Here is a 23,470-nt window from a genome sequence, read left to right as displayed (position 1 = left end):
CGTAATCCAATAGCATTACCTATCATAGTTATCAAACCGCCTATTCGAATTGGTGCTCGCTCATCTTGGATAAGGTGGTCCAAATTTGCTAACATAAAAGTGGCACCGTTTACTGGACGGTTCTGGGAAGCACAAAATATGATGAAGAGTTCATCACGTGAAACTGTGGTATTGTTTGGCTTCTTCCCAAATAAGGTGTGGGTCAGGATCTTATGGAAATAACGGAAGGCCGGGTTATGTATGTTTCCAGAGAGAAACTCATGTTCCTTGGGATCGTCATTTCCAGTCAAGTTACCCCAAAAGTGTTCAAGTTCTCTATATTCGAAAAGTTCCTCTTGGCTCACTGTGAATGTGTCAAAGGATGTAGGGAAGCCTAAAAGGTTGGTAAAATCTTGAATATTAAATTGGTACTCCATGTTAAACATTCTGAACTGGATAAAACCTCTGCTTATTCCTTTTCCATGGCTGGGTAGATAGATCAGAGAACTAAGGAATTCTAGAGTCAGTCTCCGGTAAGTGACAAATTGTCTACGGATAGGAGCGGTTTCCCACCCTATCTGATTCAGCAAATACAGGACACTTTGTCTTAGTCCAAGGGCAGTCATTGCCCAGTCATCAACATACAGGCTAGGTAGCATCTCTCTCGTGGCTAGTTCCTCAAACTTTTGTTTCTGAGCTGTTCCTCTGAATTTGATACCCATACGATCAATTTGTCCCATCAGGTTAGTGTTAGCTAGAGAAAAGAAAAACAAGAGTTTTAGTCAGGAGTTGGCCAAATGCCGAAAGAAGAGAATTTTTTTTAATAAATTAAAATAAATTAAGAATGAATACTAAACAAAAATTAAGAGAATAATTAAGGAAGAAATAGAAAAATAATAATAGAATAAGGAAATAATAAAATATTTGTGGGTTGTCTCCCACTAAGCGCTTTGTTTAATGTCGCAAGCTCGACATAAAAACAATCAATTATAATCTATAATTTCTGGAGGCATTTCGTCTAAGTGCAAGACTTGCGAATCTTCATTGTTTTCTGCATAGTGATAATGTTTTAGACGTTGCCCGTTTACGGTAAATGGTTCCATAGATTTGCCTTTAATTTCTACTGCTCCACTGGGAAGAACATTGGTGATTTGAAAAGGACCTGACCATCTAGATCGTAGTTTTCCCGGAAATAACTTTAGTCTGGAGTTAAACAAAAGGACTGTATCGCCTTGTTTGAAGATTTTCCTTGATATGCGCTTGTCATGCCATTGTTTTGTTCTTTCTTTGTAGATTCTGGCATTTTCGTAAGCGTCTCTTCTGAGTTCCTCTAATTCGCTTATATCAAGGATTCTCTTTTCACCGACGGCTTTATAGTTTAAATTTAGATTTTTAATAGCCCAATAGGCTTTATGTTCTAATTCTACCAGGAGGTGACAGGATTTTCCATATATTAGCTTAAATGGGGTTGTCCCTATGGGCGTTTTGTAAGCAGTTCGGTAAGCCCATAAAGCTTCTGGTAATTTCAATGACCAGTCTTTCCTTGAAGTGGCGACTGTTTTTTCTAATATTTGTTTAATCTCTCTGTTAGACACTTCTACTTGCCCACTGGTTTGAGGGTGGTAAGGTGTCGCTACTCTATGTCTTACGCCATACTTAAGCAGTAGTTTTTCGAGTACTTTGGATATGAAATGCGATCCACCATCACTGACTACTATTCTTGGGACACCAAACCTTGGAAATATTATATTCTTAAAGAGTCTAGTTACTACACGTGTGTCGTTAGTTGGGGAAGCTATAGCTTCAATCCATTTTGATACGTAGTCAACTGCCACGAGTATGTATTTGTTACCGAAAGAGGATGGAAAAGGTCCCATGAAGTCTATTCCCCACACGTCGAAAATCTCTACTTCCAAAACGCCCTTTTGTGGCATCTCGTCACGTCTAGATATGTTTCCTGTGCGTTGACATCTGTCACATTTCTTAATAGCTGTATGTACATCCTTCCATATACTTGGCCAATAAAAACCGGCTTGTAGGATTTTAGAGCAGGTCTTGGATGTACTTGCGTGTCCACCATAAGGAGCGGAGTGACAGTGTTGGATTATATTTTCTACCTCTTCTTCGGGTATACACCGACGGAAAATACCATCGGGGGCCTCTTTTAAAAAGTAAGGGGTCATCCCAGTAATAATGTTTTATGTCATAGAAGAATCGTTTCTTCTGTTGGTAGGATAAGGTAGGTGGAACTATTCCGGCAGCTAAATAATTGACGAGGTCAGCGTACCACGGTGTAACAGATATTGCTAAGGTGGTTTCTACCTGTTTATCGGCTTTATTTTCTTCTAAGGTAGCTATAAGCTTATCGTACGAGAAATCATCGTTAATTGATGTTCTTTCCGATTCAAGGTTCTCAAGTCTAGAGAGGTGATCTGCTACTACGTTTTCAGTTCCTTTCTTGTCTTTGATTTCCAAATCGAACTCTTGTAGCAACAGGATCCACCTTAGGAGTCTAGGTTTAGCATCCTTTTTAGTTAAGAGGTATTTGATAGCAGCGTGGTCAGTGTAGATGATTATTTTGGCTCCGACCAAGTAAGAACGAAATTTATCTAGCGCAAACACTACTGCTAGAAGTTCTTTCTCGGTTGTGGCGTAATTCATTTGTGCTTCATCTAGAGTTCTACTTGCGTAATATATAACATGAAGCTTTTTATCCTTTCGTTGTCCTAAAACAGCACCTACAACGTAATCACTGGCATCACACATTATTTCGAATGGTTCATTCCAATCTGGTGTCTGCATTATGGGTGCGGAGATCAGTGCTTGTTTTAGCGTTTGAAATGCTTCTAAACATTTATTGTCGAATATGAATTCAGCATCTTTCATCAATAATCCGGTCAACGGTTTAGTTATTTTAGAGAAGTCTTTAATGAATCGTCGGTAAAAACCGGCATGTCCTAAGAAGCTTCGTACTTCTCTCACCGTTTTCGGAGGTTGAAGGTTTTCGATTACCTCTATTTTGGCTTTGTCTACTTCAATTCCTATGTTTGAGATGATGTGTCCTAAAACAATTCCTTCTTGTACCATAAAGTGGCATTTTTCCCAATTAAGTACTAGGTTTACTTTTACACATCGCTCTAGAACTTTCTCCAGGTTTTCAAGACATTCTTCAAAGCTTTGTCCGCATACGGAAAAGTCATCCATAAATACTTCCATGATGTTTTCTAGAAAATCGGCGAATATTGCCATCATGCATCTTTGGAAAGTTGCAGGAGCATTACACAAGCCAAACGACATTCGTCTATAAGCGAAGGTACCAAAAGGGCACGTGAACGTTGTCTTTTCTTGGTCATCAGGATGAATTGGTATTTGAAAGAAACCTGAGTAACCGTCTAGATAGCAGAAATGTGAATGTTTTGCTAATCGTTCTAACATCTGGTCAATGAATGGTAAAGGGAAATGATCTTTTCGGGTTGCTTTGTTTAGTTTCCTATAGTCAATGCACATTCTCCAACCCGATTCGATTCGTTTGGTTATAGTTTCTCCTTTTTCATTTTCAATGACTGTTATACCTCCTTTCTTTGGTACTACGTGTACAGGACTAACCCATTTGCTATCAGATATAGGATATATGATACCTGCCTCTAATAACTTGGTTATTTCCTTCTTCACTACCTCACTCAGGATCGGGTTTAGTCTCCTCTGGTGTTCCCTAGAAGTTTTACAGTCTTCTTCTAGCATGATGCGGTGCATACAAATAGAAGGACTTATTCCTTTAAGATCGGTGATGTTGTAACCTAGTGCGGTTGGATATTTTCTTAAGATATGCAGGAGTTTTTCTGTTTCGAGTCATCCTAGGTCAGCATTAACTATCACTGGTCGTTCAAGCTCTAAGTCTAGGAATTCATATCTTAGATTCTTAGGAAGTGTTTTCAGGTCTACGGTTGGTTTCTTAAGGCATTGCGTAGGGTCTAGTGTTATTGCTAAACATTGGTTAAGTTTTTCTTCTACAAGATAGTCAGATGATTTGTCTTTTTCTAACTCCGTTTCTTTTATGCATTCATCGATGATATCCATGAAGTAACATGTATCTTCTATTGCAGGTGCTTTCAAAAATTGGGAAAGAATGAACTCAATTTTCTCTTCTCCTACTTCGAAAGTGAGTCGTCCTCGTTTTACGTCTATGATTGCACCGGCAGTTGCTAAGAACGGTCTTCCCAGTATAATGGGTGTAACTTCATCTTCTCTAATATCCATAATTATAAAATCAGTTGGAATGTAGAATTGACCTATGCGCACTGGAATGTTTTCAAGAATTCCTACAGGATATTTGACGGAACGATCTGCTAGTTGCACAGACATTTTAGTTGGTCTTAATTCTCCCATTTCAAGTCTCTTGCATATGGATAAAGGCATAACACTAATACCGGCTCCTAAATCGCATAAGGCTTTGTCAATGACAAATTTTCCTATGTGACAGGGTATAGAGAAACTACCTGGGTCTTTAAGTTTAGGAGGCATATTCTGTATTATAGCGCTACATTCAGCGGTGAGTGTAACGGTTTCGCTATCTTCAAGTTTCCTTTTATTAGAAAGAATTTCTTTTAAAAACTTGGCATATGAGGGCATCTGCTTAATAGCTTCTGTAAACGGAATCGTGACGTTTAATTGTTTTAGTAGGTCGACAAATTTTTTGAATTGGCCCGCATCTTTGGTTTTAATAAGCCTTTGAGGGTAAGGGATAGGTGGTTTATAAGGTGGTGGAGGTACATAAGGTTCCTTCTTTTCTACGGTTTCCTTATTACTCTCTTCCTTTTCCTTAGGTTCACTTTCTTCCTCAGTTGACTTTTTAGAGTTTTGGTTTTCTATCCTTGGGTCAGACGGTCCTTCCACTTCCGTTCCACTTCTCAATATAATTGCATGAGCGTGGCTTCTTGGGTTAGGTTGGGGTTGTCCAGGAAATGTACCAGTTGGGGCAGCAGTAGGCGCTTGTTGTTGAGCTACTTGTGATATTTGTGTTTCCAGCATTTTGTTATGAGTAGCCAGGGCATCTACTTTACTTGCTAGTTGTTTAATTTGTTCGCCAGTGTGTACATTCTAGTTTAAGAAATCTTTATTGGTTTGCTGTTAAGAAGCTATAAAGTTTTCCATCATGATTTCCAAGTTGGATTTCCTAGGGGCGTTATTGTTAGATGTAGATGGGATCGGCTTCTGATATCCCGGAGGTATAGCTGGGGCTTGATTTGGAGATTGTCCAGGTGCGTATAGAGCATTATTACTCTTATATGAAAAATTGGGATGATTCTTCCAATTTGAGTTATAGGTGTGTGAGTAGGGGCTTCCTTGAGCATAGTTTACTTGCTCCGCTTGGATTCCTGTTAGGAGTTGACAATCTGCAGGAGTGTGACCTTGGATTCCACAGACTTCGCAATTCTGAGTTATGGCAACTACGGTGGCTGGAGGTGATACATTTAAACTTTCAATTTTCTGGACCAGAGCATCCACTTTTGCATTAACATGATCAAGGTTACTTATCTCGTACATGCCAGTTTTCGTTTGAGGTTTTTCCACCATTGTTCGTTCGGTTTCCCACTGATAGTGGTTTTGAGCCATGCTTTCGATAAGTTGGTAAGCGTCAGCATAAGGTTTGTTCATTAGTGCACCACCTGCGGCGGCATCTATTGTTAACCTCGTGTTGTACAGGAGACCATTATAGAATGTATGAATTACTAACCAGTCTTCTAAACCATGGTGTGGACAAAGTCTCATCATGTCTTTGTATCTTTCCCACGCTTCGAAAAGAGACTCGTTATCTTTCTGTTTAAATCCATTTATCCGGGCTCTTAACATAGTTGTTTTGCTTGGCGGAAAATATCGAGCAAGAAAAACTTTCTTCAACTCGTTCCATGTGGTGACTGAGTTGGAAGGAAGAGATTGAAGCCATCTTCTAGCGCTATCTCTTAGTGAGAAAGGAAAAAGACGAAGTCGAATTGCCTCTGAAGTGACACCATTAGCTTTAACAGTATCAGCGTATTGGACAAATACGGATAAATGAAGGTTAGGATCCTCGGTAGGATTTCCAGAGAATTGGTTTTGTTGCACTGCCTGCAACAGTGAAGGTTTGAGTTCAAAGTTGTTTGCTTCGATTGCGGGTGGAGCAATACTTGAATGCGGTTCATCTTGCGATGGAGCGGCGTAATCTCTAAGAGCACGAGCTGGTTCTGCCATCTCGGGTATCGAAGGGAAAATATTTTTGAAATCAGGAAGTTCTACAGGAGGGAGATTGTTTGCAGCACAATATTCCCGAATTCGTCGTAAGACTCGGAGATATAGTTCGATATCGTTGATTCGTAAGTAGAACGGCTCGCCTTGTGAGCGAGTGCGTGGCATACAAATCAACGAAAGAAAGAAAAGAGAAAGAAAAACCTTAGTCTCTACAGCGTAACAGAAGAGTTACGATATCGACTTAAATAAAAGTCCCCGGCAACGGCGCCAAAAACTTGATCGCTCGACTTTATGAGTCGAATTGGGGTACAAACTGCAAGTGCACAGTTCTATCGCGTAGTTTTAAAAGATATCGATCCCACAGGGACTTATGAATCGATATACCGTTATCTAAGGTTACTTCGTAAAGCTAAGGCAGGTAATACTTTGATTTTTGGGGAAAAAAACTAAAACTAAAATAAGATCTAAAATTAATATCTAATAAGCGGATATCGGTATGTAATTCGTCGTAATTAGGGAATCAATTCTTCATTGGTTTCTCGGTTTTAAAATAAATCTTTTCAGTTGACGCTATTGGTTAAAAGTTTTATCTCAAACTCTCGCTCTGTTGAATAAACTACGATTTTATATTAACGTAGCTGTCACTTATAGTTAAGTCAAAAACCACTTTTTGAAAACAATAGAATCCGTAGAAACTCTTTTTAAGAAAACACTAATCGTTTAAACACCCTTATCTCAAACTCTCGCTCTGTTGACTTAGGTTATATAATTAAATTCAAATGCTTAACTCTCGTCCTCACATTCAATCTTTAAAAATACTTTTTGAAAAAGGTTAGAATTTAATTAACTCTAAAAATTGCTCTCGCCCTGATCTAGAATTAATGTCCAATTTACACTGTCCAGTCAAAACCTCAAACTCTCGCTCTATTGATTTTAACTTCTTTATGTCTTTTACTTTCGTACAAAAACTTTGTTATTAAACCTGTAAATTGAGACCGTAAAAAGAGTGATTTTAATTTTAAACTTAATTAAACCAACTTAGTTTTGATTCCTTCATTACGCTTACTCTACATACCGATACCTAAATAAATCAGTCAGACATGCTAAACAGACTTAAATAAATGACATGCATAAACAGATTCATCGCAGGCAAGCAGTATAAATTAATAGTAAAAACAAGCATATATAAATTCAACAAATAAATATAGAACCTGAATAATTAAATAGCAGTCTTGAACACTCCACCACAGACCGGTTGGATTTGTTCTTGAGTTCTTCAATCAGGCAGAAAAATAAAGCGAAGGAATAAAAAAAACTAGATTCTAACGTAAGGTTAGATCCGGTAAAAGGTACACAATAGTTTCCGGCGTAGAAACTATTGTGCGAAAAATTAATTAAATGCTAGAAAAGTAAATAGAATTGTAAAAGAAACAATATAAAAAATTATAAAAGAAGTACTATAAGGAATATGCTTAAGCTGCTGGAAAAAGAAAAATGCAAAAAAAACGAAAACTGGAAAACTGTCTGGAAGCGTGGAACCGAGGAAGGGTTTGCAAAGCTGGTATTTATATTGGCACTTTCCGTAACGGTCTTCAGAAGTAGTCCGCGTCAAAGGGTCTTCACGTAACGAAGGTATAGGCGTGGAAATAGGATTCAGCGTGCAAATAGGACTCAACGTCTCTGAAGGAAAAAATGTAGGGGAATGGTGTGACGTCCGTCACACCATGTGTGACGCTCGTCACACAAGTGTATACAGCATGACGCTCGTCACAACCTCTGTGACGCTCGTCACAGGCACAATGCCTGTGCCTTCTTTGGGCTGGGCTTGGCTTTTGCTATTTGTTTCCAAAAGACTTCTTTTTGCACCTCCTTTTCTTCCTTTTTCTACTTTTGCTTCAAATAGACTACCTGAGATAAATAGAAAGGAAATACCGCGTAATATCTGATAAAATGAAATAAATTAAAGTAAATAATAATATAATTTAATTGAATTAAGTCCTAAAATGTGATATAATTTCATGTTATCAAACTCCCCCATACTTAGATCTTTGCTTGTCCTCAAGCAAAATACAGTATAGAACTTGTTTTAAAAATTTTAGCCAGATGAAATTTCAAAACACACATCAATTCGTACTAGGTTGCATGTAAACCTTGTTTAGAAGTAACTTGAGTTTAATCTTGACATCAACAACCACCGTCACAACCTCAGATAACTTCACCTTATGCAAACCAGTTCAAGTAATGCCATTACAGCTATCCTAGTTCCTTTACTCTTATTTCACCCGTTTTCATTCTAGCGAAATCACATTAAGCCCTTTATCTTTTCGCGCGCATAGTGGAGTAACCGGTTAGTGATTCTGATCCCTTTTTAGCTAGAAGTTCTGGTACATAAGTCGGATAACTTCGTTATTCAGTCCATTGCAAATTGCGGGGGATCGGACCGTAGTCCGCCCTACCAAGTTCAGTACCAGATACCTACTGAACCAACTCATAATGGATCTCTCGTATTATGCTTTTGTATGATCTGCAACCTTTAGATTAAATGATCTGGTAAGGATCACCTAACTTAATTAGTGCATTTCCTGAGATGTATATATGTATTTTTTTTTATGTTACTTTGGGAATCATTCACTTGTGTTCATCGGCATTTCCTGTAGCATTAAAGTCCAGATCTGAAAGACGCAAATCTGACAGAAACAAAGAATTCCAGGCCGAAACAGAAGATGCGGATGACTCTGAACAGGAAGATTCTGATGATGAAGAAGAATTGTCCCTCCTGACCAGAAGAGTTAAACAACTCTGGAAAAAGAGGAACAACAACTTCAGAAGACCAAGACCCAGAGGGGATCGATCAGAATCAACCTCAAAAGGTAAAACTAACAAAGATGTTACTTGTTATGAATGTAAAGAAACAGGTCACTACAGGAATGAATGCCCCAAGCTAAAGAAAGACAGCTCCAGAAAAGAAAGCTTCAAGAAAAATCCCCTCAGAACCAAGAAGGGATTAATGGCTACCTGGGATGATAGTGAATCTGACTCATCAGAATCTGACGCTGATGAACAGGCCAATGTGGCGTTCATGGCTACCACATCCAGGAACAGTTCAGATGAAGAATCTGAATCAGAAGAGGTATTCACTAAAACAAAAATTTAAAGCAATAAAAGGCTGTCTTGAAGAAAAATTTGAAGAATGTGGCAAACTTGAGATGACAATTCTAGAACTCAAAGATGAAAACAAAGTTTTAACATCACTAAAAGATGCAGCAAAGAAAAATTGTTTAAAACTAGAAGAAGCGTTATCTCAAGCTCCATAAACTTCAAATACGATAATTTATAAATACGAAAAAGCCTTTCAAAAGTTTCTGAAAAATGGGATAGGAAGGAGTGTAATGGCATCCATGATTTATGGAGTCAGTCAGAACAATAGAAAAGGAATTGGGTATGATCCTAAGGAAGATAAAACTTCTACTAGTGACCAACTTAAATCTCCATTTTCATATCACTATACACACACACAAGAGCAAAAATTTGAAAATGCTAGAAAACCCAAAGTGGTAAGAAACTCTGGGAAAACTAATCATAAAGGACCCAAGAGACTCTGGGTACCAAAAGATAAGATTGTTTATGTTGCAGATATCTTATGCAGCAAAGTTCAAACACCAGTCATGGTACCTGGACTCTGGATGCTCGCGACACATGACGGGAAGAAAGTCTATGTTCCAAAGCCTGGAACTTAAAGACGCTGGATTCGTAGGCTTCGGAGGAGATCAGAAAGGAAGGATCAGAGGCTCCGGAACTATTGGTAATGGTACTCTTCCCTCTATATCTGATGTCCTTTACGTAGAAGGATTGTTGCATAACCTGTTATCCATAAGTCAATTAAGTGATAACGGTTATGATGTAATCTTTAATAAAAAAACATGTAAAGCCATAAATCAAAACAATGGTTCTGTCTTATTCACAGGCAAGAGGAAAAACAATATTTATAAAATAAATCTTTCTGATTTAAAAGAACAAAATGTGAAATGTCTGATGTCCGTTCACGAAGAGCAATGGGTTGGCATAGACGCTTGGGCCACATTAGCATGAGAAAATTATCTCAGCTAAATAAACTCGAGTCAGTCAGAGGCCTACCTAAGCTGAAGTTCTCTTCAGATGCTCTGTGTGAAGCATGTCAGAAAGGAAAATTTTCAAAAACATCTTTCAAAAAGAAAAATATTGTTTCTACCTCTAAGCCTCTGGAACTTCTTCATATTGACTTATTTGGTCCTGTGAAAACACCATCAGTCAATGGAAAGAAGTATGGACTAGTCATTGTTGATGATTTCAGTCGCTGGACATGGGTGAAATTTCTAAAGCACAAGAGTGAGTCTCACTCTGTATTCACTAACTTCTGTTCCAAAGTGCAAAAAGAATTTGACTCTAAAATTGTAAGAGTCAGAAGTGATCATGGTGGGGAATTTGAAAACAAATTTTTTGAGGAATTATTTGACTCTAATGGAATATCCCATGATTTATCCTGCCCTAGAACTCCACAACAAAATGGAGTTGTAGAGAGGAAGAATAGGACACTCCAAGAGATGGCCAGAACTATGATCAATGAAACAAATGTGGCTAAGCACTTTTGGGCTGAAGCTGTAAATACAGCGTGTTATATTCAGAATAGAATCTCCATAAGACCTATTCTGAAAAAGACTCCATATGAACTGTGTAAAGGAAGAAAACCAAACATCTCATATTTTCATCCTTTTGGATGTTCCTGCTTTATTTTAAACACTAAAGAACATCTGAACAAGTTTGATTCCAAAGCACATAAAGGTATTATGTTAGGATACTCAAAATGCTCTAAAGGCTACAGAGTATACAATACAGAAACCAAAATTATGGAAGAATCAATTCATGTTAGATTTGATGATAAGCTTGACCCTGAAAAGTCAAAGCTAGTTGAGATTTTTGCAGATTTGGAAATCACTCTTGCAGAATCTGACAAAGCTCCAGAAGCAACTGCCATTCAAACTCCTGAAGAAATTAACTCCCCATTAATCCCAAAGAAAGCTAAAAGTCGCCTTAACATATCTGAAGAGTTGATTCTGGGTAACAAGGACGAACCTGTCAGAACCAGGTCTACCTTCAAGACCTCTGAAGAAACTCCTCTGGGACTAGTATCTCTGATCGAGCCTACGTCCTGTGATGAGGCACTTCAAGATAACGACTGGGTTCTAGCCATGCAAGAAGAACTAGATCAATTCACAAAGAACGATGTCTGGGATCTTGTTCCTAAACCCAGAGGCACTCACGTTATCGGAACCAGATGGGTATTCAGAAACAAGCTGAATGAGAAAGGAGAAGTCGTCAAAAACAAAGCTCGACTGGTGGCTCAAGGTTACAGTCAACAAGAAGGTATTGACTACAATGAAACCTTTATGTCAGTCGCCAGGTTAGAATCTATTCGTCTTCTTGTATCATTCGCTATAAATCATTCTATCAAATTGTATCAAATGGATGTCAAGAGCGCATTCCTTAATGGTTATATATCAGAAGAAGTGTATGTCAACCAACCTCCAAGTTTTGAAAATCTAAATTATCTAGAACATGTTTTTAAACTTAAAAAATCCTTATATGGACTTAAACAAGCTCCCAGAGCTTGGTATGAACGATTAAGTAATTTTCTTATGGAACATAATTTTATCAGAGGGAAAGTTGACTCCACACTCTTCTGTAAAAACCTTAACAATGATCTCATGATATGCCAGATATACGTTGATGGTATCATTTTTGGTTCAGCTAACGCCTCTGTTTGTCAAGAATTCTCTGAGTTAATGCAGGCAGAAATTGAAATGAGCTTAATGCAAGAACTAAAGTTCTTTCTAGGAATTCAAATTAACCAAACTTCAGAAGTCACGTACGTTCATCAAAGCAAATACATAAAAGACGTTCTGAAGAAATTTGACATGGCTGAATGAAACTCTGCAAAGACTCTCATGCATCCAACATGCATTCTTGAAAAGGAAGAAGTCAGTAAAAAGGTTTGTCAGAAGCTCTATCATGGTATGATAGGCTCCCTTCTCTATCTGACTTCTACTCGACCTGATATTCTCTTTAGTGTTTGTCTCTGTGCCAGATTTCAATCAGATCCTAGAGAAACTCACTTAACAGCAGTTAAGAGAATTCTCAAATATCTGAAAGGAACTCCTAACCTGAGCCTGATGTATGAGAAAACATCAGAGTATAGACTTTCTGGTTATTGTGATGCAGATTACGCAGGAGATAGAGTGGAACGAAAAAGCACATCTGGAAATTGATAGCTCTTGGGAAACAATCTGATATCCTGGGCCAGCAAAAGACAATCAACTATCGCCCTATCCACGGCAGAAGCAGAATACATCTCAACATCTCTGTGCACTACTCAGATGCTTTGGATGAAGAATCAGTTAGAAGATCTGTAAATCTTCGAGAGTAACATTCCTATCTTTTGTGATAATACTGCTGCCATTTGTTTAAGTAAGAATCCCATTTTGCACTCCAGAGCTAAGCACATTGAAATAAAACATCATTTTATCAGAGACTATGTTCAGAAAGGAATAGTAACATTGAAGTTCATTGATACAGATCATCAATGGGCAGATATCTTTACTAAACCCTTAGCTGAAGATAGATTCCTCTTTATCTTAGAAAATCTGAACATTCAAAACTGCCCTGATTAAAATGTGCCTCTGAGGTTGTTAGATGAGACTCTGACATAAACAAATGGATTCTGCCTCTGACTCTGATACTTCTACCTAGTTAGAAGTCATCTGAGTTAGAAATCTCCATGAACCAATCCTTTGGTATTCCTGAAGATCAGATAAATCAAAACACGTGGAGTGTCTTGCATCTGACCTTGGAACTTCTAGACAGTTGTCCAACAATAATCAAGGAACAGTCTCTTGAGATCTCCTCGAGCAGTGTGCTGACTGTTGGGATTAGACATCATTTATGAGCTATAATCATTTCTCCCTCTAAACGTGCTAACTTGGTTTTTGTACTAAACACTGATTTGTGTGTCGTTTTGCATGCGCCCTTATTTGGGTATTTAAACACTCACTTCCCACCTTGCACACATTTCACTCTCACTCACTCTTTAAACCTCAGTTCTCTCAAGGCATTTCTGCAAGCAGTTCTTCATCTTCATCTCAGTTCTTCATCAACATCATGGATGCTCAACAACAAGCTGTGTTCAACTACTCTCAGCAAATGGGTTCAAGCGATCAAGTTCAAAGCACCAGCAACCCTACTCCAACGGTCATAGGCGTAGTTACAACACCAATCTATAAGGAGCCTCACATTCTCGATCGTGAGCCCCATATTCATCTTGCAACGCCTTTTGACAAACTGGAAGTTTTATGTGAATCCTTGGTGGATTTTAATAATATGAAAAGAAATGGCGTAGACCTTACTGAAGAACTTCACAAACAGGGTTGGGGAAACTACTTTCAACGTCTCTATGGTCCAGTTTACCCAAATCTTGTGAAGGAATTATGGAGATTTGCAGACGCTGACGATCACTTCATTGTCTCCTATGTTCTGGGAGTAAAGATCGTGATAACTGAAAAGGCTATTGCTGCACTTCTGGGTATGGAAAAGGATGGTGGCAGAAGAATCTACAACATCAATCCCAGGGCCAAATACTCTCAAGAAATCAACCCAACAATCTTCAAACAAAACGCAGAAGGCAACCCCTCAAAGAACAAGGAACTACTTCAGAACCTCCGGGTTTGGCTGAAGATCATTCTGGGTACAATCCATCATCGCCCAGCGTCAAACTCCTCAGACTACATCAACACAGACCAGAAATGCATTATGTACTGCATTCACAAGGGTCTGAAGCTATGCCTTCCAGCACTTCTGTTCAAGTACCTCATAGACTCTATACGGGATACCAGAAACTACATGAAACCCAGAACCTACATCCCTCTGGGAAGGTTAATCTCCGACTTTCTAATTGAAAGTCAGATGGTGGATCATCTGTTAAAGCACAGACTCATGGAAGATGTGGCAATCGACGTTGGAAAACCCATAAACGCCAAGAATCTGAAGAGCATGAGGATTCTGGAGAAGGTCAACGTTAGACCTACTCTGGACACTTATTGGGATGCCTTAAAAGATCAGAGGAAAATTCCCAATGGTCTATATTTGTTCTCAAAGGAAGAGCCCCGAGAGGTAATTCTCCATTACCTACAAGGTCTGAAGGATGAAGGAATAGATATCTCTGATTTCCACTTAAAGGATCTACCAGATATAGCTCCCAACTTCATGAGGCATAAGAGAGGTCCCTCTGAGAAGACATCACAGGTGAAGAAAGCAAAGCTAGGAGAATCCTCTGGATCAAGACCTCCAGCACCTCTGCATGAGTCTTCTGGTATGTCTGTCTCTCCTGCTCCCTCTCCACAAACACATCAACTTGCTTCCTCTATTCCTCTACCAACACCTCTATACACTCCATCTGAAACCCCTCCTTCAACGACCAGAACATCTCAACCACTCCCAAAAATTTAACCTTACCTCTACCTCCTTACCTCTATCTGAAGCTAAAAAGATGAATGAAACCACCTCCTCATCTTCAGCCCCAGAATCACCTCCTTACTTTGTCATCTCATATGACACAGAACTCTCTGACCCCTCTTCTCCCACTCTAGCCCAACTTCAGACTCAGAACCTTGCCTCACAACAACCACAACAACCTCCACCTGAACCTGAAGTAACCTCACCACCCACAGAACAACCAAACATCACTCCATCTGACGTCCAACCCTCTGACCCCAACACCTCTGGCATTACCCCTCCAAACACTTCCGTTGAACCTCAAATTCTCAACCTAAGCCCTCCCACTTCTTCACCTCTACCATCTGAACCAGAAAACTCCCTGCCAACCCTAGAGGAAGCAATTATGCTGTTTGCAGGAGCATCGGTTGAAAAGGTCAAGTCTCTGACCATCAACTCTGGCATCAGTAATGATCCTTCCTCTGTTAGGACACACTGGAACAGAGTTATTGGCTAGATGACCTCTGAGGCCTTCAAGCTGAAGAACCTCTCTGAGCAAGTCAGAAACGACTTTATCAGAGACGCTGAGGCAAGACTACAAGAGCGCTTAGCCAGAGAAGCTGAGGAACAGGCCAGAAGGGAAGCAGAAGAAAGAGCAAGACAAGAAGAAATTCAAAGGGTTAAGGAAGCTGAAGCCAAAGCTCTAGCTGACGCTGCTGCTGCTGAAGCTGAAGCAAAAGCTGCTGCTGAAGCTGAAGCTAAAGCCGCTGCTGACGCTGAAGCTCTTCGTGCTGAAGAACAGAATGCTCTGACTCAGGGGGAGTCGTCTACATTTTCCCCTCTGGTTCTCAAGACCCTTGAGGAGCTTCAGAAAGAGAAGAGGGAAGTTCGAGCCAGATTGGATCAACAGGACACAGTCAACGCCAACATCCAGAATCTGCTGACTCAGCTGCTTCAGAGGATGCCTCCTCCTCCCAACCCTTAGGCACCTAGGATTAATCCTTGCTTGTTGCTTTTTGTCTCTGCTTGTTTCGTTTGTTTGTCTCTGATGTTTATGCTCTTATCTGGATATATACATATTTTTCTTCTTTTTATTAAGTCTTTTTGATTCTGACAAAAAGGGGGAGAAATCCAAACAGCTCTGATGAAAACATATCTAATTCCTTCAGTACTCTACAAACATAGTATTCAATAAAAATCAATCTAACCCTCTCTGACTAAGATATTTGCAGAAGAGTATCTAGAAACATCATTGCATGGAAGCTCTGGTAAGAACTTCTGAACTCCCAGGCTTATCTCAGGGGGAGCTCACTTCTATCTGATCTGATAAATTCTTATATCTGAATGTTTCATCTATTATTTAAGGTTGTTTTGTCATCATCAAAAAGGGGGAGATTGTAAGAACAAAAATTATTCTACAACAGATTCCAGGATTTTGATGATAACAAAGGATGAAACCAAAAGTGGTACTCTAACGAAATCTCTGTAAGTGTGCAGGACTCTGAATAAGAACAAAGGAATCTGATCGCTTTATCAGATACAGAATCGAATCAGATACAAAGTACCAGAAGATCAGAAGCATCTGAAGAAGAAGCGCGCTCTAGAAGCTCTGACTCTGAGCAAAACAGCATAGCAGAATACCAGAAGATCTAAACCTTCCTTGGAATCAACGCTGATGATCTAAAAGACCAGGACTATCAGAAGCTCTGATGTAACTTCAACACAATCTCAGATTAACAAAGTTAATGCAGATTCTGACGAAGGATCTCCTAAATCCAGAAGGAGTAACGACAACTACAACTTCAAATGGAAATAAAATATATTTGGAAAGAAGTTATTCAGGGAGACAAATTTGTTATGACAAGAAACACAGAAGTAATGGCATTAAACTCTCATCAAAGACAAATATTCTGCCATCACTACAAATGGTCCTTTCATCACTATATAAAGGACGACATACTTCATTGAGAGATACACCTGAACACACAGAAATACTCTACTCTCCTTCTTAGTCTTTCACGAGCTGCTGCTCATACGTGAAATCACTTGCTTGCTCTATTTGCTGTAATATTTGCTTTATCTTAGAAGCACTTTAGATTACATTTTTCTTTTGCTAAATTGACTTTGTTCCTCAAGTGACTCTGAGTAGTCTGTATACTTGGGAGGACTAAGAGATCTTTCTCTTAGACGTTGGTTGTAATAATCTTTCAAGATTAGTGGATTAAGTCCTTTTTGAAGGCGAAATCACCTTGGCCGGGTGGACTGGAGTAGCTTTGTGTTATAAGCGAACCAATATAAAATCCTGTGTGTTCTTATTCCGTAAAAACGCTTATTTTCCAAAACAATTCAAACCCCTCTTTCTTGTTTTTCTCACCTTCAAGAAACCCCCAAGAATCCCTCAAATTCCTCCAAGGTTGGAGTCAATTGAAAGTCCCGGAACAAGAAACTGCAAAGTGGAGGATCGTAAAACTAGGCCAAAGGAGTGATAACTGGTATTTGGACCTTGTCTGTGAGAAGGTCTAAAATCTTTCCAAATCTCCCCTCTAGCACAACCCTGAAGCATGGAGGAAGTTTATCTAATAACTTAAATAGAACGATGATGTCTAGAAACTTGGCCTTGAGTTGCAGATCTTTTCTCCTATCTAAGCCCATCAATAATAAGAATGCTAACAACTATGTGTACAAAGATTTCCTGAAAACAAAATATGGTATGAGTGTCATGATGTTTATGGAAATGGTCATGAATGCATGGTGTTTGGATCTAGTATATCATAAGTAACTCAGAACACCCTATTATGTAGGTTTTATAACTGATAATTCTAGGGTTTTCTACCCATAAATCACTCTCATGATAGATTCTAGGTTAATGGATAATGGTTCCCAGAGTCATGGACCTTAATCGTATCAACATCATGTAACAAGCTATATATTTTATGATGAGAATGACGAAAAGGTTTATTCTGGGCGGGGTCTTTATGTTAGGCACACAAGAAGTGGTCCTTGGGGACTAACACTATGCAACCACCAATATAGAAATTGGTTCTAGGATAGGTCCTTAGATTCATGGACCCTTCATGAATCAACGTTATGCGATAGGATAGCCATCTTATAACAAGATCTACGAAAAGGTTTACTCTAGGTGAAGCCTTCATGTTAGGAACACAAGGACTGGTCCTTAGGGACTAACACTACATGACTTCCACTCTAAACTATGCGTTCTTTCTTCTTTTTACAAAGCTCGGGTGTAAAGCTTTGCTCATGATATCATCCCAGGATCTAATATAAGCATGATAATGAGCATATAATGAAAAAGATAAGGCATAAAGAAAGTAAATAAGCAAATAAGCATAAAGGAAACAAATAAGTAAATCCAACATTTATCATAAAGTTAACTAAGTTAGACTTGACTTTCTCTTGCTTGGATCATATATCCCCACTAGAGTCGCCGACTGTTGCATCTCAAAAAATACGATCCTTCGCAAGGCATTTGCACACTTGCGGAAAATTGATTCGAACAGATTCTCCATAAAGCTTTATTTATTCCAAAAGAGGAAAGGGAAGATATTGATAAAACCCTTTAAAAGAAAAATAAGATAGTCGTCGCAATCAAATTCAGGTTTGAGAGTCGATTATGCAAGGGGAAGGTACTAGCACCCCCACGTCTGTTATACTCAACAAGAACCTTTTAGTTAAACTTTTGATTGAATGTTGGCTATCATTAATTGGTTTCTTTGAGTGATAAAAGGATGCAAAAGGGAAAATAAAAGGGGTCGCAAAAAGTTTTTTATTAGGGTCCTTGATGAGATTGCGAGTCATGCTCCTATGTATCCTCGAGTACAATGAGGAATTCAAAGCTATGTAGTTCTTCGCAAGATAAAAGATATTTTTGGGTTTTGGGTTATAGTGTTCGACGAGACGTTGAATCCCGTTCATACGTATCTCCATGTGCGATGGAGAACTAAAATTTATGTAGTTCTTGGTAGACAACTATGTTTTGTTGGTTGGTTTGTTTTATTCAACAAATGTTTAGATCATGTTTTAACGGTTAAACATTGTCTTATACGCTCGCGGGGGAGGCTTAAGCGCTAGTTTGCATTCACATTAGAGCTTATTAGACAATTTCCTTTTTGAAAAGTTTTTTGGTTACATGAGGGCGATAAAATAGGTTTGATGTGATGAGTGTTTTTTAGGCGAATGACGAATGCTCGGTGAGAACGAGACGTGAGTCTCAATACCAATTATTAGGGGTTTCATTGGAATTCTAGAATCCAATGTTCTTTTTCATTCAAAGTATTTATGAAATTTGTTTGATGGACAACAAACACTTGATAAGAAAGAGACGTGTGCCTCGGAATTGATTGCTCAAGGGTTCCATTGGAATGCTAGACTCCAATGATCTTTTTTTGTCCAAGTTTATATTACGTGTCTTAGAAACGAAAGAAAGAATAAACGACTAGCCCAAGACATATGCCTCAGGACCAATCATTTGAGGGTTTCGTGGAGTGCAATACTTCAAGGTTCCTCTTCTTTCGCAGTTGCTAAGAAAAATATTTTAACATTACGTTTATTCGAGAAAATATTTGGATTGTGTCAATACAACATTGATCGGGTTTGGAAAAAATTACTTGGCGTTGAACCAAGGTTTTAAAAAGCACACTTAGCGTTGGACCAAAGGTTTTAATCGTCTTTGAAAATAATGTAATTAGTTTATTTTATTTATTTATCATTAGTATCCAAATTTTTATTTATTTGAAATAATTAAATAGATAAATAAATAAAAATAATAATAAATGAATAAAATAGAATAACAAAAAAATTTGATGTGAGAAAAGTAATTTCTAAATTATTATTATTTAAATTAATCATCAAAAATAAAATTTATATAATAATAATAGGACTAATCAAGTAGAGGGTGCAGGATAACAAGATAATGATGCAAATATCAAAGGCCCAAAGCCTGCAAAAAAAAAAAAAAGAAGAACTGGTCTGTTGGATAGCAAATGAGGGGGGGGGGGGGGGGGGGGAGAACGTTGACTCAATCCATACCTTTAGATCACGCTACCTAAAGGATCAAATAACGGGGAAGTGTGTGCACATGGGATAAGGTGGGGGGATCCACACGGGATTCCCTGGTTAATTGGAAGTTAACGCAAGACAAGTGGATATGGGGGCGACACAAGTGTCACGTATGCAGTGAGCATACAGAGAAGCATAAAAATGCATTTTTAAAGAGAGTGTGTTCATTTATAACACTCAATTCGCTCTCTTCATCTCAGAGCTCCACACTTTCTCACTAATTCACATGAACACCATCGGTTTGCATCAAGAACATCGGGTGCCACCCCTTCCCACGCCCTGAAAACCAAGAATTCGATTGAGTTTCCATCAAAAACTTCAATGGAGAAAGCTCCTACACAAATTCTTACCTCTTTACCTCAAATCCAAAATTCTTCCACATAGACCCCACTTCTATTTCTTCCTCTAGCCAAATTATAACCTTAAAATTCTCGAAAAACTCCTTGATCTAACAGATCAGAGTTAATCCTAAATTAAAACCCTAATTCAATAAACCCATAAATCAAACACAAATTACCCTAAATTTCATTACAAATAATGATTTAACATCAAACGAACAACAAATCAATAAATCAACATGCACAAAATGAAAAAGAATTAATCAAACCAAAACAAGTCATACACGGTTCAATATTTACACAATGGGGTCAAAAGCTTAAGTAGAGAAGACCAGTTACCTACTCTAAGTGTTCTTGGAGTGAATAAATCCTCATGGATTCTTTCGTTGATCCTCTGCTCCTGACTTTTGTACCCTTCTCTTCTTTTCCTTGCACTATTTGATTTTATGCTTTTTTTTATCGTTGAGTAATTGTTTACGTCGTAAAAATAGGATTAGTGTGAGGGTCTGGCTCACCTTGCTCAGAGCTTCAGTGTGAAGCTCTGATGACGTTTGGGTTATTTCAAGCTTTGAGTGAGGGAGAGTAAAAATTGGCAGCATTTTGATACCTTTTTCTGTGTTTTTGTGAGGCAGTGAGATGACTGATTTATAGGGAGTGGAAATGAGGTGAGGAGGTTTCAAATTCGTGTGAAAATCTGTTAGTTTTTGCTCAATATATTTCCTTCACTTGTGTGATTTTTTGAGAGATAGTGAGATGGAGTTTTTAGGATGAGGATAAAGAGAATCATTCTGTTAGAGGGGTTTTCCTCAAACCATGAAATCAAGGGATTTGGCGAAGGTGGTGAAACACGTTCATTTGCATTGCTGAGATATTTCTTTGCTAATTCATTTTTGTTTTTTAAATTGATGATATATTTGTTAAATTCTATGGTGTGCGTATGTTTGTATTATGTATGTGTTCATGTTACTCATACATGCTTATGATGTGATATTCTTACGTTTGCAGTGTCCCTGATTTTTAACTGGTTCCTTTTTATTCATGTGAATGGCATGGTGTGAAAGAGGATGATATTATCTTGTTTGATTTCTCTTTGTAGGACCACTTATGGTGATAAGAATGTGATGATGGATGCATAAAGGGTGACGATTCGGCCGTGCATGGAAAGCAAGTTCCCTTCCCTTTTTCTAATCTTTTTCTCTTTTTCTTGTATAATTGTAAAAAAGAAAAAAAGTGAAATGAGACTACATTTATTTTATCTTGTAATACTTGTAGTTTAATTTCTTTATGAGATAAATATATTAAAAAAAACAAATATCCTCTTATATTGTTGTACTTCTTATGAATGAACTCTTAAAACAATGTTTGACTAAATTTGAACTTTAATCAGTAATGAAAATTTGGCCAATGCAAATCCAATCATATTTTGATTCAAAGTCAATGATGTTTTATTTAAAAAGGATGTATGCTTAAAAACTCTCACAAAGCATGCACGTTATTAAATCCATAATGAATTTATACATGGTTGGAAAATTCTCTAAACTTAAGATCCTTATTCACAACCAAGAAAACAAACTTTGATAACCCAAGTATATTTGATGCTTTGAAAACCAAATACAAAGTAGCTTACAAATAAAATAACTCTTAAGGAAACATGAATGACCAAATGCAAATGTAAATGTATGGTATGGTTAAATGACAATGTAATGTGACCCAAAGAGATCTAACCTTGGAATTTTATCATTTTATTAATTGATCTAATGCATGTTAATGAATGGTTATAAGAGTCTATGACCAAATGAAATGGTCATGATGCAATGATGAAAACGAAAGCTTATTTAAAGAGATGAGGGTTTTGATTAGGATCACAAGGTCAAACCATTGACTCTATGTTTTACTAGATGTGTGTAGATGAAAATGGGCATGACCAAATGAAATGGTCATATGAATGCAGATGAAAAGGAAATGTAATTCAATTTAGGTAGGACAAAATTGGGGTATGACACACACTCCAAGGTTAACAAAGATGATCAGAAATGATGCTTCAACTATCAGAAGCCTGATCATTTTATAGCTGATTCTCCAGAGCTTCAGAAGGACAAGGCCAAATAGGGAAGCTTCCAGAAGAATAACTTTAGAAGCAAGTTCAAGAAAAGTCTCATGGAAACATGGGATGAACTTTATGATGATGAAAAAGATAACAAGAATGAAAAAGAAGCCAATCTAGCTTTAATGGCTTCAACATTCTCAGACACAGAATCAGAAGTTGATTCTGACTCAGATTTAGAAGATGAAGATGAGGTGTTCTCTAAACTCTCTAGATCTGATTTAATTACCTTCTATCAAGACCTTATGGGTCAATGTCAGGCGAAAGCCTGACATATGAAAATTATACAAAAGCAATATGGTCTTGTGAAAGATGAACTAAATTTATCTAAAAATAAGATTGAAAATTAGAAAGAGATCAAATTGCTTTAGTTAAGGATATGTTTGACAAACAACTTGATGGGTATGAACTGGCTGTTCAAGAGTTTCTCATAACTGGCTTTAACATAACCAAACTTGCATCCATGATCTATGGTGTAAGTAGAAGCAAAGGATAAGGTATTGGTTATCATAAAAAACCTTTTAATCTAAGGACTGAAGCCTTGATTAAACCATCAGATCCTTCTTTTTCAAGCTCTCATAAAAAAGGGTTATACTCTCATTTTCTACTTGCAACTAATGCTAAGGTTTCAAACCAATCAGAACCTATAACTATAAAGTTAGAGGTTCTGAAGAAATCAGAACCTTAGACCTCAAGGTCAAAAGTTCTAAATAAATCAGAACCAATGATTCTTAAGTCCATGGTTCTAAAAGAATCAGAACCTGAAACTTCAAAGTCAAAGGTTCTGAAGAAGCTAGAATCTAAGACATTAAGTTACAAGTTTCTGAAAGGTGTAGAACCCAAGGCTAGGATTCATTCAAGACAAAAAAAACTCTTAAATATAAAGTCTTGAATGATCCAAAGCCTCCTTACAAAGCTAAGGCTCAAAATAAGAGGAAACCTATTAAAATTAACCTCAAAGGACCCATAAAAGCATGGCTACCAAAAAGTGAGATTATCTTTGCTGCATATATGCTGAAAGGGAAGAACAAAGAAATAGTTTCAGTTCCAGAACAATGGATGCTTACAACATATAACAAAATAAAGACCTACGTTCCAAATCCTAACTCAGAAGGATGAAGAAAATGTGGGGTTTGGAAGAAACCAGTAAGGAAAGATTACTGGTACTGGGGAAAATAAAGCTGATTAATCAGGAGCTGGTGCTTCATATGCTTAACCAACCTATGAA

At 37.9% G+C, this 23,470-nt stretch overlaps 1 non-coding gene across 1 annotated transcript; it reads left to right on the top strand.

The window, feature by feature from the left end:
- Positions 1-5,722: 5,722 nt before the first annotated feature.
- On the top strand, positions 5,723-5,829 carry LOC127077325 (small nucleolar RNA R71). The gene has a single exon (XR_007787160.1). It is a non-coding gene; the product is annotated as a small nucleolar RNA R71 (small nucleolar RNA).
- Positions 5,830-23,470: the final 17,641 nt, after the last annotated feature.

The sequence above is a fragment of the Lathyrus oleraceus genome, chromosome 4, assembly GCF_024323335.1.
Source record: "Lathyrus oleraceus cultivar Zhongwan6 chromosome 4, CAAS_Psat_ZW6_1.0, whole genome shotgun sequence".
Classification (NCBI taxonomy): Eukaryota; Viridiplantae; Streptophyta; class Magnoliopsida; order Fabales; family Fabaceae; genus Lathyrus; species Lathyrus oleraceus.
Note: the sequence above shows the minus strand (reverse complement) of the source record. Positions and strands in the feature narration are given on the sequence as shown.